This window comes from Octodon degus, unplaced genomic scaffold (assembly GCF_000260255.1).
Source record: "Octodon degus isolate 3935 unplaced genomic scaffold, OctDeg1.0 scaffold00185, whole genome shotgun sequence".
In the NCBI taxonomy this organism is placed as follows: Eukaryota; Metazoa; Chordata; class Mammalia; order Rodentia; family Octodontidae; genus Octodon; species Octodon degus.
Window position 1 is genome coordinate 2,741,341 of NW_004524761.1, and position 11,307 is coordinate 2,752,647.

Below are 11,307 nucleotides of genomic sequence, written 5' to 3' on the forward strand. Positions count from 1 at the left end.
CACCCCATGACTGCATGAGGCTTTGGGGGGACAAGTAGACACAAACCATAACAGTATTATTTTCTGTGCTATAGATTTCTATTCAGAAAGTCCTTTCCTGATAGTCAGAGGATCAGAAGTACAACAGTCCATCCCATGGTTGCCTGGAGAACCTGGGGTGGAAGAATGCAAAAGCCTGGAGCTCACTGCAGAGGCTGATGTGTGTCCATGTTGGAAAAACCACAGTCTGCACCTGAAGGCTGAAGAGTCTGCTCTATAAACTGAAGGAACTGGAGACTAGTTTGTAAAGGCAATGGCACAAAGAAAAAGAAGACATCCTTTCCCTTTTTCTTCCACCCAGGCTATAAGACTATTGGTTGGCACCGCCTATGTTTGTGTCAGGTCTTTCCTATTTTTGCTTTCAGCCTACATGTCAGTCATCCACAGGTACACTCAGAGTTTTACTCATCTGCTAGGCAGTTCTTTTTTAAGTCAAGTTGGAATGTCACAATTAAACATGATATCAGGCCAAAAAAAATAAATAATTGGAACCATCCTTGATTCCTGTCTTTCTTCTCATGCTACATCCAATCCATCAGTGAGTCCTATACTTTTTGTAAGATAGTTCCAGAATCTGACCACTTCTCATACTTTTACATTTATCACCCTGATCCAACCCAACATCTTCTATTGCCTGGACTATGGTTTTAACTTTACATTTTCATTCTTCTGTCATTGCTTTGTAGCAGTTGAATTACATTCCCTAAAATTTATTCTGTAATCAGCAGGACATCAGAATATGACTGTATTTGGACACAGAACCTTTAGGGATGTCATTAAGCTAAAATGAGGCTATTAGGATGGGTCCTCAAGCAGTCTGACCAGCATCCTTCTAAAGAAGAGGAAATCTGTACACAAAGAGATACATGAGGGATGCATGCACATAGGAGACCATATGAAAACACATCAAGAAGGTGGTCATCAGTGGACTAGGACAGAAGACACAGAAACAAACTCCTGCACTTACAGCCATCTGATTTTTAACAAAGGGGCCAAAAACATATGTTGAAGAAAATATAGCATCAGAGTGGTGCTGAGAAAACTGGTTATCCACATGCAGAAGACTGAAACTAAATCTGTATCTCTCCTTAGAGTAAAGCCTAATCAAAGTGGATCAAAGACTTAGATATTAAAATAGAAACTTTGAATCTGCTGGAAGATAACTTAGGGGAAACAATTGAAGATATAGCCACAGGAAAGGACTTTCTGAATAGAAATCTATAGCACAGAAAATAATATCAAAGATCTGTGAGATTATATCAAATTTGAAAACTTCTGCATGACAAAAGGAAACAATCAACAGAGTGAAGAGGCAACCCACAGAATAGGGTACAAAGCCAGCCTTCTGATTAAGGGTACTGTTCGAAATATATAAAGAACTCAAAGACACTAACCCTCTTCTTAAAACAGATAATCAAAATATCAGCAGATGAACTGAACGGATACTCCTCAAGAGATGAAGTACAAGTGGCCACTGAGTACGTGGGGAAAAAGTGTTCACTAGGAGATGGGTTGAAATGCAAATCAAAACAGCTCTGAAATTCCATCTAATTCCAGTCAGAATGTCTATTATCAAGAAATCAACAAGCGTGTCAGTTGCAGTAGCACACACCTGTATCCCAGCACTTGAGAGGCTGAGGCAGGAGAACTTCTGCAAGTTTGGGCCAGTCTGGTCCACATAGTGAGTTCAGAGAGAGCCTGAACTACATAGTGAGTCCCTGTTTCAAAACAAAACAAACAGAAGAAAAGACCCCAGAAGCAATCAGTGCTTTGAAGAATGCAGAGAAAAGGAAAACACTTCTACATTATTGGTGAGAATGCAAACCAATACAAACACTATGGAAATCAGTATAAAGATTCCTCAGAAAACTAAAAGTAGCAATTCCATTTGACCTAGCCATACTCTTCCTGGATCTATATCCTGAAGAGGTAAGGTTATATTATCATCATACATGCATATGCATGCTTATAGCAGGGCAGCTCCCAATACCCAGGCACTAGAAATAGCCTAGATGTCTATCAACAGATGGATGCATAAGGAAAATGAGATATATGTACACAACAGAGCACTATTCAGCCATGAAAAAGAATGAAATTAAGCCATTTGCAGGAAACAGATGAGACCACACTGTCACGTGAAATAAGTAAATAGCGAATGATTACTCTTCTATGAGAAACCTCATACATAAATAAACAAAAAACACTAAACAAAAGAAAAATGGTCAGAAACAAAAAGGCAGACCTGTCAGAGATAGGAAGGGAGGTAGAGTATAGGGAAGAAGGAAAGATGGAGGCGGCGAAGGAATCAAAAATGGTCAGGATGTGCTGTGTCCATATGCTAATTCCCCCATGAATGTAATTATGATGCATTACCAACGTATGCTAATGCAAAAAGAAGAAAGCAAGTAGAAGCAAGCCAGTGAGCAGGCACCAAAAACAAAGGGCGCAGGCTAGGAATGTACCTCAGTTCAAGACCCTGAAAGATGCCCTGGGTCTGAACCCCACTTCCAAAAACAAACAAAACAAAACAAAACACAAGGAGAAAGGCATCAGAAGAAACCACATTGGCCAACACCTTAATCTCAGGATGTTAACCTCCAACATGTGACAATACAAATTCCAGTTGAAGTCCCTGGTTGGCGGTATTTCACTGTGGCCACTGAAGCAAACTATAACACTGGCCACAGCCTATTTTCATGCAATAGCTCGAGTGCAGGGTCCTGCCTCTCTTCTGTCTCTCCGTGCACCTGGCAAACCTCCGCAGGGTTCCAGGTTTCCTTTCCTGCGTGCTGGGCCCCTGGGACTCCTGGGAAGATCCTCAGACACAATCCCTCCCACGACCCGACCTGTAGTTTAGGACTTCCACACACTGACCCTTCGCTGGAAGCACATTTCCCATCCCCATCTGGGGCTCACTCCTCAATCCCCAGTGGCTCAGGTTGTCCCTAAGGCTCTTCCCTAATCGCTCTGTCTAGAACATCACACCTCTCCTCAGACACATTTTTCACTTCCTCCCTTCATTCTCCCTTCTTCTCCTCCCTCCTTGTCCTCTTCTTTTTCTCTCTTGCTCCTTCCCTCCCTCTCTTTCTGCTGGGGATTAAGATAGAGACTTTGTTCATGGCTATACTCCTATGCCTAGAACAGAGCCTGACACATACTAGAAACTCAAATGTTCATTTTTTTCATATACGTCTTTTAGCTGAAAAAAAAAAAAGCTCAGAACAATTTATTTTCTGTCTTTGATAGGTACACAAGGAAATTTGTGTATAAACATTGACCTGGTTTCATTGGTTTGCCTTCTTTTACTTTGCTGTTTTTCCTTTTACTGAGATATAATGTACACAGTTTTGTTAGATATTTTAACTATTGAAATGATGTGGCTTATATCAAACTAAACTTAAAAGTAAATCTTAAAAGTCTATCTAGTTTCTGGCCTTCTGGGTGGATATTTGACCCCTAGCTGCCACAGGGTGAGAAAAGACAGCAAGTGTGTGTTTCCAGCCCATCTTGCTGAGTAGGCACAGGTTTCTCTTGTCTCAGGAGTCCCCAAGGGAATTCTGAGGAGCCACAAATTCTTGTAGAGACTCTCAGCTGCAGAGGACAAAAAGATTCCCTTTAGAAGACCTCATGGTCAGGGTACATGCCTGTGATCTCAGCACTTGGGAAGCTGAGGCAGGAGAATCACCTTAGTTTGAGGCCAGCCTGGGCTACGTAGTGAGTTCAAGGCCAGTCTAAACTGCATAGAGAGACTCTGTTCAAAACAATTTTATAGTACTCAACACTGTGCTTTGTGGGAGGCAAATGCATCTTCTTAGACTACAAAATGTTAGGCCAAGGTTGGAGAGAGTACCTCAAAGTTTGCCTGCCCTAAAGGGCATGAGGGCGGTTTCTGGATTAGCTGCCTGGGTGCCTGGAATCACAGAACAGAGGGGCCATTCATTGCCTGGCTGGCCGGATCCCTAGAGATTGGCTCTGGCCCTGTGCTCCTCAGGGAGGAAGGGCCTGCAGGGCTGACAGCAAAGATTCCTTGGGCCAAGAAAACTTCACAGACATGTGGACGTGTGGACAGGGCCCTCTGCTCCCTGGGATAATGGATCCTGAAGGCTGAGGCTGGGCCCCACCCAGGGCCAGCTCTTTGGGATCCCAGCTCCAATCCCTGCTCACATTGCAGTGACAGCAGAAACACTGAAGCCACACCCAGGATTTGGAATCAGATTTATGTACGTGGACAGACATGATGGGCTTACATGAGATAACCAAGCAGGAAGTACAGAGGCAGAATAGCTCATCAATTGGGGATTGGGTCTTACAACATGCATCACAGTGACCAGCTATGCGTGACAGTGGCCAGCTGTTTCTAAGAGACAGAAGCAACTGAAACTGGAACAGGAACTACTACCTGGGCAACTGAGAAACCGAAGTATAGTAGGAAGGGCGCATTTTCTGTTACATTTCCCCACTCTTCTAGTTTCCCTGGAAAATCTATTCTGGGCGTATTACATGGGATCTTCTGAGACAAGGTCCAACTAGAAGAAGTGACAGTAGGGATGTCAGGGGCCCTAGCCAAGGTCTCCAATACTGTCTTATTACAGAGCTTTTCCCTAAGTTGTTTTTTTAGGAAGAGACATCATTTAGGCCTGTCTGTTCTGTAACATTACTCTGGCGAGGTGGTGAAAGAGTTCATCTGATCTAGGACAGTGCCTTGGACACTCATCAAATCTTGGTCAAATATTTTAGAAACCACAGCTAGCAGAGCAGGGAAGCAAGGTCTAGGGTAAGCAGCCTGAAAAGACACAACAATCAAGGGGAATAGGTATGGAGCAATCCTATGAACAGTGCCCTCAGGCTTCAGCCATGCATGGACTGGTCAGTGTGCAGAGTGACCAGACCAGGACTTTGAGTGCACTGTTTCTTTAAGCCTTGGAAGAGCTGTCCAGGTAGATTTTCTAGCAGGTCTAAGGCTGGATTTCTGAAACTTGTAGAGGTAATTAATACATACCTACACTAAATGAGTGTGAAGGAATATCTACAGCTATAACCAGTCTTTTAACTGGCTACAAACTGTTTCTATCTTTCTAGAGCTTTGTGGCCTGCATGTTGTATGTAGTTTTTATTTAACCTAACTTTTGAGTTACCTCTGTTACAAATGCAAGCCAGCTATTGCTGCCAATGATCAAAGATAAGTCATATCTAGGGATGATTTCTTTTTTACAGCAGGACCCTAAAGACTTTTATTGTCTTCTCAATACAGGTAGGAAATGGGAGGCCGGTGACACGGACACTGAAGTCTGAGCTGGTTGTAGGGGTACATGTGCCAGCACAGCGACTTGAGCTTGCAGAACACATGGTGGGAGCAGGTCTGGTGGCTGGGATTGATGTTTCAGTCAATTGGGTCCCCGAAGGGAACTTAGGTCTCTGGATTATATTATTTTGCATCACTGGTGGCAGCTACAGGAAGCAGTTTGTAGCACAGATCATCTCTACAGGAAAGTTTTGATGAAAATAGCTTTGTCCAAGGTGACTACAGCATATGTAGCCTATCATTCCTAACAGAGCTACTTCTGTCCATAAACACAGTGTACTCAGCTGCTGTCAGGGGTGCACTGTTTCTGAACAGTTCATCCCAGGACAGCATGTGGCACCTGGACAGTTAGGTCTTGGCCTAAGGTGAGCTTCTCAGCTTTCTTGATCAGAAGGACATTGGCTGTTAGAACTCAGAGGCAAAGGTGGAGGCATCCTCGAGCAACTGAACCCAAGTATTTGAAAAGGTGGCCACTGGCTGCTCCCTGGGGCTGACAGTCTGAGAAGGCATCATTGCTTTTGTGAACCCAAGGATCCAGATTTTTATAGAAACCAGCAGCTCTAAAAGAAGTTGCAGTGCTTTTCCTTATCACCAGTTTCTGCCAGATATTTGTAGCAGAGCTTTGGTGTCTTTCCAGAAGACAACTTGGGTGTCATCAATCAAAATTACAGTGAAGAAGAAACAAGATTTTGAACCTCTGCGAGGTTGAGTCCAGGTCAGTTGGCTTTGAGTCCAGAACAGGGGTTTTTGCAAAGAGAGACTGACTGACAGGAGTCAACTGAAGGTAGAAGAAGGCATTCTTTAGGTCCAGGCAGAGGACCAGCAGGCTGTCGGTGGCAGAAGACTGAGGTAGCATATACAGAGGACAATCAGGCAGCATTGGTATCTTAGAGATTTTGAACTGGCTTTATAGGCAGGAGAGGCACATTGAAGCAGCTCTCCAGTCTATACACATTTTGCAGTTTTGAGAACCTCTGGATGTGTGGTTTAATTTCTAGCCAACTCTCATGACATGGGTTACTGTCTGATGTAGCCGTGGGTTGCCCCAGGATATAGTTACAGTGACAGAATTGTAGAGCTGTATGGGACAGAGAAACAGACCATCTCAGAACCACCAAATCTATTGTCAGAGCCTTCCAGAAAATAGGAAAACAGGAGGGCATTCCCAAACCCTTGTGGCAATGGAGTAACAGTCCAAAAAGGGTGCATGGATTGGGAATGGAGGCATGTAGGTGATGGTTGTGTTGTTGATGGCTTGCAGATCTTGCTTAAGGTGATTAACAGTCTATCAGACCGGTGTGCAGCTGGATGCCTATTTGTGCTTCCTGTGACATCTGACAGCAACAGGAGTAGTGGTGAGGGGCATGGTTAATGGCTAGGCCCAAAGGCGAGTCTTTAGTCAATTCCTCTGGGAAGAGAATTGTCAGAGCTTCATCTGTCTCAGGCTGATGCAGGTGTCAGCTTTCTCTTGGGGAATAGTAAAGTTGAAAGGAGGCTGACTGGCCTGGAGATGTCCTGCAAGGCTGCAAGTTTGTGCCTGGCAGAAGGGGCGAGAGGCAAGAGTCCCAGTTGCCCTGGTGATGGTAACTTTTTGACAGAGGGAACTTTTGAAGAGAGTTCTATTTTACTGTCTATCAGGAGAGTCAAAGGTTTGTACCCAATTTTTGCAATGACAGGTTGCTGGAGGCTCAATTTGATATAGTGTGGTCTGTTTATCTATTCAGACCCAACATACTACACTCATTTGTCAGTCTAATTTTTTCCTCAGCCAAAATGTGGAACTCAAAAAGAATTGTTGACAGTCATCTGGAGGGTGCTAGGTGATATTGTCTGATCAGGATAGGCATGTAAGCAGAAGGCTCTTGATGGAGGGGCTCTGGCTAGCTGGAACCTGTTCAACTGGCTGGAAGTAGATAGTCAGGAGCAGGAAGCAGAGCTAAAGATGTTGGCAGCAACTGCGGCAGCCAACAAGAGTAAGGCAGAATTCTCAGGAAGAACGGGCCTCTGTTCCCTTTTTTGTTTCTGAGGTGGAGGGATTGGTGTGGTTCCATTTTTAACTTTGTAAAGGCCCTTTTACCTGCAGTTAGGGACCGTGGGTTTCGACTAGCTAATTCCTATTTCTGGCTCCCTACATGTGTGTTGTATAATCTTGAACAATGGTACAACAAACAAGGGTGGGTGCCCCTCCAAGAGAGACCATTCAGATGCCCATCTGGTCATGCCCCTTACAGGGACTTGGGCACAACTTAGCTAAGGAGGGTGCGAGGCCACCATTATGCCATCTGTGAATCACCTATGGGCACCATAGGTGAGGGGCCCATCAGCCACCACAACTAATGTGTCCAAGTCTTGGTGCACAGGTAGAACAGACTATCATTTATGCTGTCAGGTCTACTCACTCACACAATGATTAGCAGGCACTCAGAGGCTAAACATTCCAACCCCTTCCCCTTGAGGGTGGCCTTAACTAACAAGAGTTGACTGAGCTCTTTTCCTGTTTGAACTCAGCAAGACTGACAGGCTGACTAACTGGGGTGCTACCTGAAGAGTCTTACCAGAATCAGGCAGGGAGGAAGACAGAGAGATTGTATCCTCCTCCCTTTGGGGTCCATCGTGAGCCACACAAGTGGGGAACCAGGAATCCTCCTCCAGACCTCCGGAGGCAAATTTAGAGATCTAGAGGGCTTACCTTCCCATCAGGACCTTGTTCTGCCTGAGAGGCCCACGACCGGTGACCAAAGGGATCAGTACAGTCTTCACAGACAATGCCCCAGATGCAACAGCAAGCAGAAGCACTGAAATGACACCCAGAATTTGGAGGCAGATTTAGATTTATATACATTGCAGGGTACTAATCAGGGCCATCCCCAGAATATCAGGCTCTGATCTCTGGTAGTCTAGGGCTTACATGAGATAAGCAAGCAGGAAGTACAGAGACAGAATGGCTTGTTGATTGGGGATTGCTTTATACAATGTGCATTGTAGTGACCAGCTATGTATCACAGTGACCATCCATTTTTAAGAGATACAAGCAACCAGAACTGGAACAGGAACCTGAGCAACTAACAAACTGAAGTGTACTTCTTGGGTGGCATTTTCTGTCGAAACACAGCCAGGAAGAACATACAAGCAGGAGCAGGGGCAGAAGTCTCTCCCCAGGAGGGAGGCTGCTACCTACAACCAGTCTTTTTGCCAGAGAAATGTGCCGTGCCTGTCACACATTGGACATCCATCCCCAAGGCTGGGTTACAGTCAAGGTGAGGAGTCCTGTGTTTTTCCAGCACAATTTCTTGACGTCAGACTCTACCTAGCCTCAGATTACATCACTTATTGTACTTTCTTTGCCTCTTTGTATTATGTGGGTTGATACTTTCCCTTAGCTGCTGAGAAATCTAATTGAGTCAGGAGTCTGTAAGACAGAAATTCAAGCTTAATTGTTGTGTCCAGCCTGTGGCCTGTGGGTTGTACATGTCTGACTTTTCAGCCACACTGAGTAAAGAAGAATTGTCCTGGGCCATAAAGTACATAATATAGTTCATGTATGTAGCAAGACTTTCTTCTAAAACTATTTATTGTGTCAGGCATGTCCCATGTGGAGTTTGAGTGGGTATGGGGTGGGGCCAAGGAAGCTGCATCTTTAACAAGCGTTGCAGATGACTGGAAGAAGGCAGCTGGCAGGCCACGCTGTGCGAATGAAGTCCTGTGATTCTTGGTAGCAATATAACGTAGTCCTGGAGTAAGATTTTTTTGACTTTCAGAAGGGGCATGAAAGCAATACACAGTCAAGAAAATCTGTGCTTCAAATTCTGATCTGTTCCTGGGCTAATGACACATTGATAATACTCTCTCAGTAGGCTGGGCAGCAGCTGTGACCAGCAGCTGTGACCACCATGCGCCACAGTCAGCGTGCGTAGCGCTACGCTATGGTGCTTGGCAGGCTGGGTGTATCGAGCACAGTTCTGACTTACAGAGGCTTGTGAGGATGTGATGGATTGCACAGTGCAAGCACCCAGACTGTGTTCGGATCTGGCCACACACCTACTGATTCAGAATTCTAAGTTATGCTCCACAGAGGAATCTGGCATGCAGCTAAGTTTGGGATGTGCTGCTGCAGAGTGGAGTTTTTCAGAAAAGATGAGCCAGAGTTTTGTTTTTGAGATCTCCAATGTGTACTTCCACCGCTGCCTGAAAATCAAGGCACATAGTGTTGCCATAGAAACCTTGGAGGGTATAAAAACGAGGTATAAAAAGTAAAGCCATATTAATATGCTGAGCTGTAAAAGGCTCAAGTCAACAACTTCTGACATTGCCAGCCCTACTGATAACCCACTACTATTATGGACGACTGGACTACACTGGATTATTTTGCTGGATTGTCGCACCTACAATATTTTTTTTTTTTTTACATATTGCATGCACCTACAATATTTAAATGGCAATGGAACACTCATCTCTGACAAAACTAAACCAAAAAAGGGGATATAAATGAAGGATCATTTTGTATCTGTATATACAAAATAGTTAGGATAGATACACAGCTACTTTCTCAATTCAATGAGAAGAAAGATTTGCACTAATAGTGTTTGGACAGGATATCATGTCTGTATCTTGTACTATGAATAACCACTATGCAGAAAACAATATGCAATGTATTAATTATTGTAACTGTCCTACTAACCTGTTTTGAAACTGTCTCATTGCTATTTGTTTCTCAATAAAATTAATTTTTAAAAAAAGAAATAAAGAAAGAAACCTCGGAGGGTCAGCCAAATAGCTTAGAGGATTAAAGCACCTACAAGCAGTTGCAGGGGTGGGGGGTTTGATCCCTGGGCCTGCCATACCCCCCCTGCCCCTGGGGCACACTGAGAAGGCAACTGAGACTAGGTGTGGTGTTATGCGCCTATAGTCCCCGCTCTTGAGAGACTGTAAACAGGTGGGTCACTACGAGTCTGCTCTAGTAGTACCCTAAAATACAAAAAAAAAAAAAAAAAAAAAAAAAAAAAGAAAGAAAGAAAGAAAAAGAAAAAAGAAACTTGGAGAAAAACTTGCATGTGGCCAAACAGCTAAGATCTTTCAAAAGGAGAAAGTATTACTATAATGATTTTGCAGACCTTTTCGCCTTTTTCCTGGACCTGGTAGAAATCTCCAAGGTGAAAGTGGCCAACCCTACCCACCTGGATGGGAGACCGTCCCACTCTGTGTTATGTGGAAGTAAGCCAGCTATGGCAGCTGTACCTGTTAGTCACCCTGGAGCCAGCGGGCACCACGCATCCTGGACACTGCACATTGCCACCAGATGGGCCTCTTCATGCCAGGTGCCAGGATGTTGCAGTGGCCTGGAGAGATGCCCTGTTGGTAGAGCTGTTTGCACCCAAGCAATGCTAGGTGTAAAGGACAAGAGCTAGCCCACAAGAATGCTAGGGCTGAAAGGACAAGAGCTAGGAAGTATGACAATGTCAAGCCATACAGTTATATGTTCAAGATGGGCAAGGCAATGATCCTGAGAATCTCCAGAAGATTTTTGAATCTAGCAGGTAATTGGAAAGATTCTCACCCTGACTAACTATATATACTAATACCTGTGAACTAAGCAACTGCACTGCAGATGGTAATCTGTAATAGTAGTTTCATGCTTGGAGTGCCTGTCATTCTGGTCTTCTGAATACGGGCTGCTTGCCATGGCATGCCAGTTGCTGCTATGCTATCTCTCGGGTAGACGGTTGTTCAAAGAGAAGGGAGTGGTAAATGAAAGCAAGAGACAGGAAAAGGAATATTGTGGAACTGTCCTGCTTCAAGATTGTATATAGTTAGATTTTTGGACTTATGTGTAAACATAAGTATATAATGCTTTATGCCTATTTTAAAAATATATTCTAATTTTTAAATGTTTTTTATCATATTCTGTAGGGACTTAAAGTTCAACATATCAATACTTGATGAAAAATACCTGTTCCATGTTATGCCTA